Genomic DNA, 11,733 nt, shown 5'->3' on the forward strand with positions numbered 1-11,733 from the left:
GAGGTCAGGGACTAAAGTTTCACTTTTGTCTTTGTAACCCCAGCACCTAGCACACTGTCTGGCACCTGGTAGGCACTTGGAAAAATGCTTGGTGATTGATTGGTCATTGAACAGGATTATTTGTGTGGTTGGATTTATTAAGGAATCTTGTATGATCTTAACTTATTCAGGGTGATAACTTGATGGAAGAGAGCTGTCCAATTGCTGGAAGTAAAGTAAGGATCTATCCTCCCTGAGGCAAGGTCAGGGTGAGTCAACCTGCCCCATGGTGCCCAATGGATGCCAGTGTCCCAGATTGAGTTTGGCCTGTTGTTCTGGATATTACCTAATGATGGTGCCTTAGTTTGCTCACACAGTTGGTTATTAGCCCAGGATCAGTACCAGACGTGTAGTCCATCAACAATATTCCTGGTTACTGGAAGAAGAAAGCCACAAGATTGGCAGTTGAAGGACTGAGACTGTGTTCCTTACTAAGCCCCTGGCCCTGAATATGTGGGACCTGAGAAAAAGTCAAACTAATCTACTGAAACCACAATTTCCTCTCTTGGTAAAATGCTTGCAAACAGAATCAATCCTCCAGTTAGATGTTTAGTTTAGATGGGTTGGGTTATTTTATTATTTTTTCAATAAATATTTTACTGGAATTCTTTTCTTTACACATCTTTACCACTTCTCAATGATTCTACCCCAATACTTCCCCCATCAGAATCCTCCTTTATAACAAAGAAACACATTTAAGTAAAACAAACCAACATACTGGCCATGTCTAACAATATCTGCCTCATTCTGTACCTGTAGTCTACAACCCCTCTGCCTGCTTCACCCTCACTGCAGTCATAATTGGTCACTTTGATCAGAGTTCTGATATCTTCGAGTATTATTTTCCTTTATATTACTAAGGTCATTGTGCAAATTGTTACTAGCTGATGGGAGGATGCCAGGGAAGTGTTCAACTCTGAACAGAACAGAGCCTGATAATGGTAATTCCCATTTATGGAGGAAGAATAGGATTTCATCACTAAGAAATTCACAGGAATGTGCTTTTTTGGGCTAAAGGAAACTGCTAAGGGTACCAGAAAAAAATCTCTTGTTGATTGAGTGGTTTCAGGGACTTGATGACTCACTCCTTTGTGATAGGGACTCATCGTGAAAAAGCAGTTTCATGAAAACTTTTCATGAGTGAAATTATGCTTTTTGCCTTGGATTACAATATTCATTTTCAGTATTCACCAGGTTGCCCCTCATGGTTGGACTTGAGTTGTTTTTTGAGTCCCGTTGGAATTTTCATTTTAAAGATTTTTTATTCTGCATTAGAGCTTTTAAGAATCAGTTTCTAGGCCCAGTAACTGTTTAGTTAGCTTGTGAGTATCAGCAGGAAGCATTCTTGTTAAGAAAAATTTCCAGGTCATTCCTTCAGTCAGTCAGTCAGTCAACAAGCATTTATTAAGCACTTACTACATGATAGGCACTGTTAAGCACTGGGAACCAATGAAGGCAAAACCAGTCTCTGTAAACTGTAACTCTGTAGGTACTCAAGTTATTTTTAACTTTTTTTTTTGTTGAAAGTCTTTCTAAACTGCACTGTACAACCCTTCTCCCTTAGTCAACTGAGTACATGGAAAGTAATTTGCCTCTCTTTTGGACTCAGGGCCTTTCACATGAATATCTAACAACAGCGATGTGAAGTTGAAAGACCAGGAGGACCTAGGAACTGACTCCAAATCTGGTGCTTGTTCTTGTTCGAATGGCCAAAAGATCCTATACATGGTCTTGACCATCTGGTCTATGCTCACGACTCCCAAATCTCCAACTTTAGCCCTGATTATTTCTCCAGACTTCCAGTTCTAAGTTTCTAGCTGCCTGCTGTGTATCTGTACCTATCTAGCCCAGTGGTACCTTAAACTCAGCAGATCCAAAAATGAAGTCATTTCTCCCAAAAACATCTACTTCTTTTGACTTCCCCATTTCTGTCAATATAGGATATCTCAGAAGTCTTAGTGTGGTTTTAAGCTTTATTTGATTGTAAGCTCCTTGAGAACAGGGGCTGTCTTTGGTCTTTCTCCAATGCTTTTCACAGCTCCTGGCACATACAGTTATCCCTTCCATGTGGGGGGAGAAGTGGGGGAGTTAGGGGTGTGGCACCCCTAGATCTGGAAAATCCCGCTAAAATTTTTGGCTATCCTTTCATACCAGAGAAAAAGTCTGAATTTTTTCTTCTTGTTGTTGATAGTAACTTATTGTAAAATTTGGGTTGATATTATATAATAATATACATATATTTTGTGAATTTCTGAGTTTCTAAACATCTTCTGCGTTGTCTGTTGGTCTTCATGTGCGCAGCTTCCACAAAACTCTCCCAAAATTCCTATTTAATTTCTTAATTAAGATCCATGATATATTGAAACCGATTTGGGGAAAGTAATGGCTCCTCACTTGCTAGTCCAAAATCCTCAGCCTGGTATTCAAACACAAAAGGCTCCAACCTACAATTCTAAACCCAACTTGAACTGATACCTACCGTATGCCTTCTGCTCCAGCCAAACCTGTATCTTGGCTATTGCTAGAGCATCTCCTTTAGTTTCTTGCTTCTTTGCTTTTGCTCATACCATCCTCTCTTTGTGGAATGCTTTCCCCATTTCCCCATGTCCATTTATGGAAACTTTATCCATCCTCAAAGAGGCCCCATGGTGTAGAGCAGGGACAGGGAAACTTCAGGCTCATGGATAGAAGGAGAGGGGCTTGACCTTGACACCAAGATGTCCTATCTCTGGCACAGAGTGGATCTGTGACCCCAGGCAAGTCACCTGACCTCTCCATGACTCTCCCTTTTGTGGCTAAATTCCTCGAGAAGACCATCTACAAGAGGTGCCTCCTTAACTCTCAGGAGTCTGGCTTCCAACCTTATCATTCAATTGAAACTGCCCTGTCCAGAGTTGCCAATTATTTTTAAGTTGCAAAATCTAATGGCATTTTCTCAGTCCTCATTCTCCTTTTAGCCTTTGACACTGTTGATCACTCTTCTTTTCTATCTAGGTTTTCATGACAATGCTCTTTCCTGATTTTCCTCCTACTTGTCTTTTCTCTATCTCTTTTGCTGGTTCTTCATCCACATCATGCCCACTAACATAGAGAGTCCCCCAAGACTCTGTCCTGGGCCCTGTTCTCCTCGTCCACTATACTGTTTCACTTGGTGATCTGATCAGTTCCCATGGTTTTAATTATCATCTCTAGGCAGATGACTCTCAGATCTACTTGTCTAGACCTAACCTCTTCTGACAGTCTCACATCTCCAACTGCTTTTTAGACATCTCCAAATGGATGTCTTTCACCTTCTCTGCAACTTACTGTCTTAGAGAGTCAGGAAGTCAATTAGCATTAAGTGCCTGCCATATGCTAGGCACTGCACCAAACCCTGAGGATACAAAGAAAGGCAAAACAAACAACAACAAAAACTGACCCTTGCACACAAGGAGCTCACAATCTAGTGGAGACAACAACATGCAAACTACTATGTACAAGCAATATAAATACAGGATAAATTGGGGGCACTCTCAAAGGGAAGGCACTAAGATTCAGGAGGATTGGGAAAGGCTTCTTGCACAAGGTGTGACTTTGAAGGAATCCAGGGATGGTAAAGAGGCAGGACATTTCAGCATTCCAGGGATGGGGGATAGCCAGTGAAAGTACTCGGAGCCAAGAACTGGACCGAGGCTGGTATCACTGGATTATAAAGTATGTGGAAAGTCTGAGAGGACAAGAAAGGTGGAAAGGGGCCATGTTATGAAGGGCTTTGAAAGCCAAACAGAGGATTTTTGTATTGGATCCTGAAGGTGATAGGGCACTACTGAAATTTATTGAATAGGTGGAGTGGGTGGAGACATAGTTAGACCTTAGCTTTAGGAAAACCAGTTTGACAGCTGAATAGAGGATGAACTGAAGTAGGGAGAGACTTGAGGTAGGGAAACCAACCAGAAGGCCATTGCAATAGTCCAGGGTGAGGTAATAATGACCTGTACCAGGTCTGTGGTAGTGTTAGAGAAGAGAAAGGAGCATACGCAGAGAGATGTTTTGAAGGCAGAAACTTATAGGACTTGACTGATGATTGAGTATAGGCAGGGGTGGGGGAGTGAGTGGGGGTGGGGAGTAGGTGTAGAGGATGCTATCTAGGTTTCAAGTCTGGGTGCCTAGGAAGATGGTGGTGCCCTTGTTTGAGGGGTGTGGGGTAGGAACAAGACATCCAGTTAGGTATGTCTAAAAGGCATACTGTAGTCCTTGTAGGTCCTTGTGTTAGGGCTGCCTAACAAAATATGGACATAGGAGAATTTTGGTTAGGTAGCTAGGTGGTAGAGTGGTTAGATTGGGCTTGAAAGCAGGAAAACCTAGGTTCAAACTTTGCCTTTGACACTTATTAACCCAGTGACCCTGAGCAAGTCACTTCATTTTTCTCAGCTTCAATTTCCTCATCTACAAAAAGAATGGGTTGGATTTGATGGCCCCTAAGGTCCTTTCCTGTGTCTAATTGATGGTTCTTCAAGACTCAACTCAAAAATCATATCCTTACAGCTGTAACTGATCACTCCCTCCTTAGAATTCCTTGACCTATTTAATGTCCATCTTTGGCACATAACTTCTATGGCCTTGTTTTGGCACCTTCTCCATCTAGATTGTAAGTTCCATGGGGCCACAGTCTTATAGTTGTTGTTTTTTTTAATCCTCACAGTATCTTGGATATAATAGTTGCCCAGCAAATGTCTTTTGCTCTGACAGTCGACTGCACCCTTAAAATGAGATCTACTTGAAAGGAAATACACATACAAATGTATTATTTTGGCCAGCAAAAAATACTTCTTCTTCCATGTGCCCTGGACACACTTGCATGTTCCCTATGTGCATGTTTCACATGCATGATTCCTATACGTGCTCACTCTTCCCAGAGATAGGGCATGTATTTTTGGGAAAATGTGCCCCAACTTTGTGGGGAAAATGTTCTATTTTTATGTTTCTCACTTACTATTGATTAAATGCCCTTGCTGTGAACTAATTGTGTGTATTGGCTGATGGAGGAAAAAAGTTAGCATGTGGGGGAAGTACATCAGAGAAAGCTAAAGTGCTAGTCTTGGAGTCAGAAAGAACTGAGTTTGACTTCTTGGATATACTCTAGCTATGGCACCTTAGTTCCTCAGTTTCCTTATCTGTAAAATGGGAAAGATAACAGTCCCTATTTGATAGGGTTGTTGTGAGGGGCAACTATTTGTACAGTGATTTGCAAGCTTTGACACTATATAAATATTAACTATTATTAAGTAGCAGTAACTCTAGCCTGCACTTCACTTTTAGAAAAGCCAGATTTGGGGAAAATGTGTGGCATATTTTTATACCAATGTGATATACTTTCAGGGAAACCTCATTGGGAAGGAGCCTAGCATCTGATGTGTATGTCCAAAGAAAATAACTTCTTCACCAAGCACAGCCATTTACTGGGTGCTGTGGATGAGATCTGAACCAAATTACCCTCTTCTCCAAATGCAAGAGAAGGGTCAGTCAGGAATACTAGACTGAAATCAGTGCTACAGTTCTATTTCTAACTATGTGAACTGTTAATACAAATGTAATACGTATGATTTCCAAATTCATTTTCATTTGAAATATATTGAGAAATTGCCCATACTCCTGTGCCTCCTCACTGCTTGTCTCCTCTTCCTGCATTTCTGTAGGAATTGGTTGCAGTCTCAAGGGACCCAGGCATGATGAGTTTTCTTCCAGCTAGATTCAGGGAGTGGGAATGTCTTGTAGTTAGGAGGGTAGAGGGGCTTGTTCTTTGGAGAAAGCCTGCATCCCATCTCTGGCAGCCCAATCAACAGGGAAGCAAGGGATAGCTGTGGCAATGGATTCTAGGTCTTGCAATGGAAAGCAGCTCAGGAGAAGCCCAGCCCCTTGCTGGGCTTTCATCCAAGTTTCAGTCTGTGGAGAGAGGTCACTCACTGTCTCTGCCCCTTTCCTTCTGCACAACAATCTGAGGCAGGACTCATTGACTTTAATACAGTGCCTGGGCCTCCCCCATGAGTTGGCTTCCCTTGCTTTGGTCCTTGGGTAATTCCCCTCACAGACCATGGCCACAGACCACTGCAGATGGATAGCCAAAACCAACAAGGGGCTCACTCAGGGAAGGGATTTTTCTTCTTATGGCAGCTATGTACTGTGATGGAGACTGCCAAGCTATTTCCACCCTCTTCCTAGGCTTTATCAATCCCGTCCCTAACTCTCTCAATTCAGGTGTTCCATGGAGATAATTTCTGGCCAAACTCTTCTGCCAGTGGGGGAGAGGGGAGGGATTGGTGGACAGAATGTTTATATTTATTAGAGGAACTTAAGTCCCTGGGAGGGGAGGGGTGAAGGCTTACTGGGGAGATGTCTTCTAATAAGTTAGAGTACCTGGAACTCTTCTCAGCCTGGCTCTTGTGGGTTCCCCAGTTAGGAATTTGTTCTTGGCCTTTTTAGGGCCTTGGGGCTCTGCCACTTGACAAAATTTCCCTTTAAAATACAACCAGCGAACTAGGCCCATAGGAAGGAGAAGTAGGAAAACCCTTGTGTGAACACATTTGGCTAGAGTAGGCAGAATCGAGTAACAAAATCAATAAGTGCAGTCCAAAGATCAGATCAGACATGTAGAAGTAAAAATAGTTCTTATCTAAAGGGTACTTTAAATTAAATATTTTTCACATCTTTTGTTTGTATATGACCTGTATTTCCCAATGTATCCTTTCCCCCAAAAAACCATTCCTTCTAACCAAAAAAAAAAAGATGAAAAAAGGTCAACAAAACTAACCAACATATCAAGAAAGTATAACACTGTATGCAGTGTTCCACACCCATAGTCTTCCACCTCTCCAAAAATGGGTAGGGATTGTACCTTCTGAAGAGAACCTGTAACTTTACTTTGCAAGGGCTTTCATATTCAACTCAACAAACATTAAAAATAGTGTAGTTCATACTGGCATAGCTATGTATCCAGTAGGAGAATAGATGCAGAGTAACCTCATCTTATAGATGAGGAGACTGAGGCCCAGAGAAGTGAGTGATTTGTCCTTTGTCACAGGGCCTTCTTTATATCCCCAGCATTCAGCACAGTGCCCAGTACAGAGTAGGACCTTTAACACATGCTTATTGGCTAAGTGACTGATCTAATCCTCAACCTCAAGAAGCATTCTGGTATCCATTCTGCTACTTGCTATCACCTGGTGCAAGACCTCATCACCTGAAACCTGGGTTATTGCTGTACCTGCTTGCTAGTTGGTCTCCCTGCTACAAGTCTTTTCCTACTCTGGCCCATCCTCCACTCAGCTGGGAAATGATTTTCCTAAAGTGCAGGTCTGACCATGTCACTCCCTACTCAATAAACTCCAGTGTCTCCCTATCACCTCCAGGATCAAATGTAAAATCCTCTTTTGTTCACAGCCCGTCATAACCTCCTTCCCTACCAACAACACCCTCACCTCCAGAGGCAGGTAGGTGGCCCGGTGAATAGAGGGCTGGGCCTGGAGTCAGGAAGACTTGAGTTCAAATATGGCCTTAGAGTCTTCCTTAGCTGTGTGACCCTAGGCGATTTGCTTAACCTCTGTTTCCTCAACTGTAAAATTTGGATAATAAAAGCATCCACCTTGAAGGACTGTTGTGAGGATAATACATAATAGGTGCTATATAAATGCTTATTTCCTACCCTTCTACTCCTATCCACTTACTCTGTGATCCAGTGACACTAACTTCCTTGCTATTCCTCACACATAACACTCTAAATCCTGACTGAGCATTTTCACTGACTGTCCCCAAGGCCAGGAACCCTTTTCCTTATCTCTGCCTCCTTGCTTCCCTGGCTCCTTCAGGTCTCAGGCAAAGTCCCATTTGCAAGAAGACTTTACCTGACTTCCTGAATCTTAGTACCTTCCCTCTGAGACTACCTCCAATTTGTCCTGTCTAGTTTTTTGTACATAGTTGTTTACGTATTATCTGCTCCATTAGACTGTGAATTCCTTGAGAGAATGGACTTATTTATTTATTTTTTTGGCCTTTCTTTGTATCCCCAGTGCTTAGCATAGTGCCTGGAACATAGTATGTGCTTAAAAAACACTTTTGGTTCTAAATCTGTCAGATGATGAACTTTAAATGCTAAACTAAGAAATATATATTCTATCCTAGAGGCAATAGGAAACCACTGGAAGTTCTTTGGGGAAAAAAGTGGCAAAGTCTGACTTGTGGCTTGTTTTGGCAGCTTAGATCGGAGAGGGAAGAGACTAAAAGGAGATTATTGCAATAACCCAGGAGAGGAGCCTGAACTAAGGGGGTGTGAATATGTGAATAGAGGAGAGGGGATGGATTCCAGAGATTTTGTGGGGGTAGAACTGGCAAATATTGATGACTGGTTGGATATGGAGAGATTTGGGAGAAAAGAGTCAAGGATGACATTGAGGTTTTAAACCTGAGTGACTGGAAGGATAGTGGTCCCCTCAATACCTCTCTCTCCTAATCTCCATCCCCAACAGCTGAATATTAATTAGACTTACTACCTTGCCACCTTTTTTTCTCTCTTTTCCTTCACCTTACTTTCCACCCCAGTGCAACAACTTTTCTGATTGTAATGGGAGGAATGTTTGCTGCTAGGAATTCCTGACTCTTGAACTCCAAGGAGGAAGCACAGGAGGAGAAAAAAAAAAATCTGAAAACTCAGTGAACCATGGGTACTTAGAGAGGAACTATTTGTTAACAGGGAGCAGAAAGGGCCTACCTCCTCTTAAAAGGACAGGGGCCAGGCACAGCTGTGATTAGGAGTGAGAGAATAATATGGTTTTCTGGGTAGGGGTAGAAACCAGGCCAACTTGTGACTAGGAGACAATCACTTTGTCTCTGGGCCTCAGGGAGGGAGATCATAGGATCATAGGGTTGATTTAGAGCTAGAAGAGACCTTAGGGCACTCCCCTCATTTTATGGCTGAGGAACTGAGGCCCAGAAAGTCAAAGTCCCTTCCTTGTCTCACACAGGCATAGATAGTATCAGAGGTAAGATCTGAAACCAAGTTCTCTGCTACAAATACAGCATTGTTTCCATCACAACAGGGGATGAAGAGAGACATGCCTAGGGCTCAGTGATGTAGAATTTGAAAGGGAAAGAGCTTATCTAGTCCAACACCTTCATTTTGCAGGTGAGGAAACTGAGGCCTAAAGAGGTTAAGAGACTTGATCAAGGTCACAGAATCGAAGAACAAGATTTATTAAGTTTTTACTATGTGCAAAGCACTCTGCTAAGTGCAGAATATAAAAGAGTCAAGAGCAAAACAGTCCTAGCCTTCAAAGAGACATTATATTAGGGGCATTGGTGGGGGCAATACAGGGACACAGATAACTAATTACAAGATATATACAACATGAATTCAAATGCTTTCCATGAGCACTAGCAACAGCAAAGGTCCTTTGAAGGAGGGGGCATTTGGCCTGAGCCATCAAGTGACTGAAAAATGGAGTATTCCTATTTCTGGGCAGCCTGGGCAAAGACAGGAGTTATAATGTTGTGTACCCTGAACAGAGATTCAATTAGATTGTGAAGGGATTTAAATGCCAGGGGGTTATATTTTATGCCAGAGGCAGTGGGGAGCCACTGAAGCTTTAGGGGATGACAGTATTCCTACAATTTAGGAATACCAGTTTGATAACTGGGGAGGATGGATTGCAGGGAGGAGACTACTAGTTGAAGGGAGCCCCTTTAAGTAGCAGGATATTTCAGCAGTCCAGGTAAGAGGTGATGTGAGTACAAGTGATGAAGCTGGGATTCCACTGCACTAAGGTGCCTATGTGAATCAGGAAGAACTTTGAACTATTTTCAGAAAAAAAGAAACATTTAATTTTAAAAAGAACTGTTTATAAGAACAAAATCTGCAAGTGGCTGACATCAGGGATCCTAAAAAGGGGCTGGAGTGGGAGATCGGGAGGGCAGGTTTTCCTTTCTTGTAAATGCCTTTCTGGGACGAAAAAGGCCAGGCTCTGAGTAAGACAGAGTTATTTGCCCATAGGGAGGCAAAACAGCAATAATAATACTGGCTTACATTCCTGAACTATTGGTAGTGGGTGAATACACCCTAAACAGGAAGAACTGAGTGCATATGGAATGAGCAGGGAGAATGGAGCTTGACTATTCCCTTGGTGGAGAGTGGCAAGTGAATGCTCTCTGGGCAGCTTATTCCATCACTTTGGTTCTTCTTGCAAAATGTCTTTTTTCTGGTTCCCCGTGCATTCAGCTGCTCTCCCTGGCTCTGTGAGGCTCTGCAAGGAAACAGGCTGATTTCCCACCCAGGAAGGGGGGAGGGGAGAGAAGAAGAGGGACGACTAGGGAGGAGTCCTGGTGAGGAAGCTTTGGAGGTTATAACTGGGCTGATTTCCTGGAAAAGGCAAGAAAGAGTCAGCCTCAGCTGTTTTAGGGGGCGCTGTGCTGGTCAGATGAGCTCACCTGTGGCAAAAGCTTCAGCACCAGGCGGGAAGGGTTGCAAGGAGGGGGCAGGGCAGTCTAGCCAGCTCTGGTTTTAAGCACCTTCCTGCACTGTGCCAGGTTCTAGACTCTTCCTTCTCAGGCCTGGCTGGCTGGTGCCCTGGACTGCTAACTACTTAGTCCGAGACAAGCAAAATCCGGAAGGCAAAAAAACGGTTTAAAAGAGTAAATATTCTATAACCACTGACCAGGGGATTATGCCCAGTTTGGGAGCCTTTCCACTTCTTCCCTTCAGCACAGACAGCAGGGAGACATGCTTACAACTAGGGCTTCATGCATAGGAAGGATGGATCACTGAGGCGGGTGTCTGGCTCAGGTCAGGGAAGAGACAGAACAGTACCTAAGATTTTCACAGACATCACGGCCTCTCCAGACTGGAAGGGGCTCAGCTAGTCCAGACTCTTTTATAAGGAGGAAAACGTGGGCGAGGGCTGAGAAGTGAGCTGCCTAAGGTAACACAGCCAACTCCTGGAAGAGCAAGAGAGGATCAAAAGAAGCTCTGCAGTGTAGACGAGGCAGCCTGGAGCCTTTACTGTCTGTGTGACCTGGGGCACGCCCGTCTCTCCGGGCCTCAGTTTCCCCATCTGTAAAATGCAGGGGTAGGTCTAGGTGCCCTCAGGTTCCCCAGCCCCTCCCATTGGGCTCCATTCCGGGCTTTCCGGTCACTTTCCCGAGGAGCCGAGCGCAGGGGGAGCCGCCACCACCGCGCACGCGGCGGCCGCCGGCCTCGGCCCCGGGAGCCTCCGGCCGCAGTTTCGGTTTCTTGCAAAGCCGGCTCGGACGGCGAAATCCAGGAGTTTCCGGGAACTAGGGAGGCAGCTCCAAGCCCGGCTCAGCGCGGCCCCGGGCGGGACAAGGGCGGGACAAGGCCGCCTCGCCGCGGGGGGCCGGCGGGGGGGGGGAGGGGGCCGCTGGGGTCAAGGACAACCGGCGTGGGGGAGTCCCGGCCTGAGTCAGGGTCCAGGCCCGCAGGCAGGAGTCCAGAGGCTGGAAGTTCCAAGGGGAAAAACCGGCCCTGGAAAAGCCCGGCCGGAGGACCCCGCTCTTCCCTGCCCCCCACACTCCTTTCCTCTCTCCCCGAGGCTCCGCATCCCCGGGTCTGGAAGGCCACTGCCACCCTCCCAGTGTGACTACGCGCGCTTCCCCGAGGCCTGGGCTGCGGGCAGGAGGCTTGCAGCGCCCCCAGGCGGCCGGTAGCGGGAG

Source organism: Vombatus ursinus, unplaced genomic scaffold, assembly GCF_900497805.2.
Source record: "Vombatus ursinus unplaced genomic scaffold, bare-nosed wombat genome assembly UNPS02007284.1, whole genome shotgun sequence".
NCBI lineage: Eukaryota > Metazoa > Chordata > Mammalia > Diprotodontia > Vombatidae > Vombatus > Vombatus ursinus.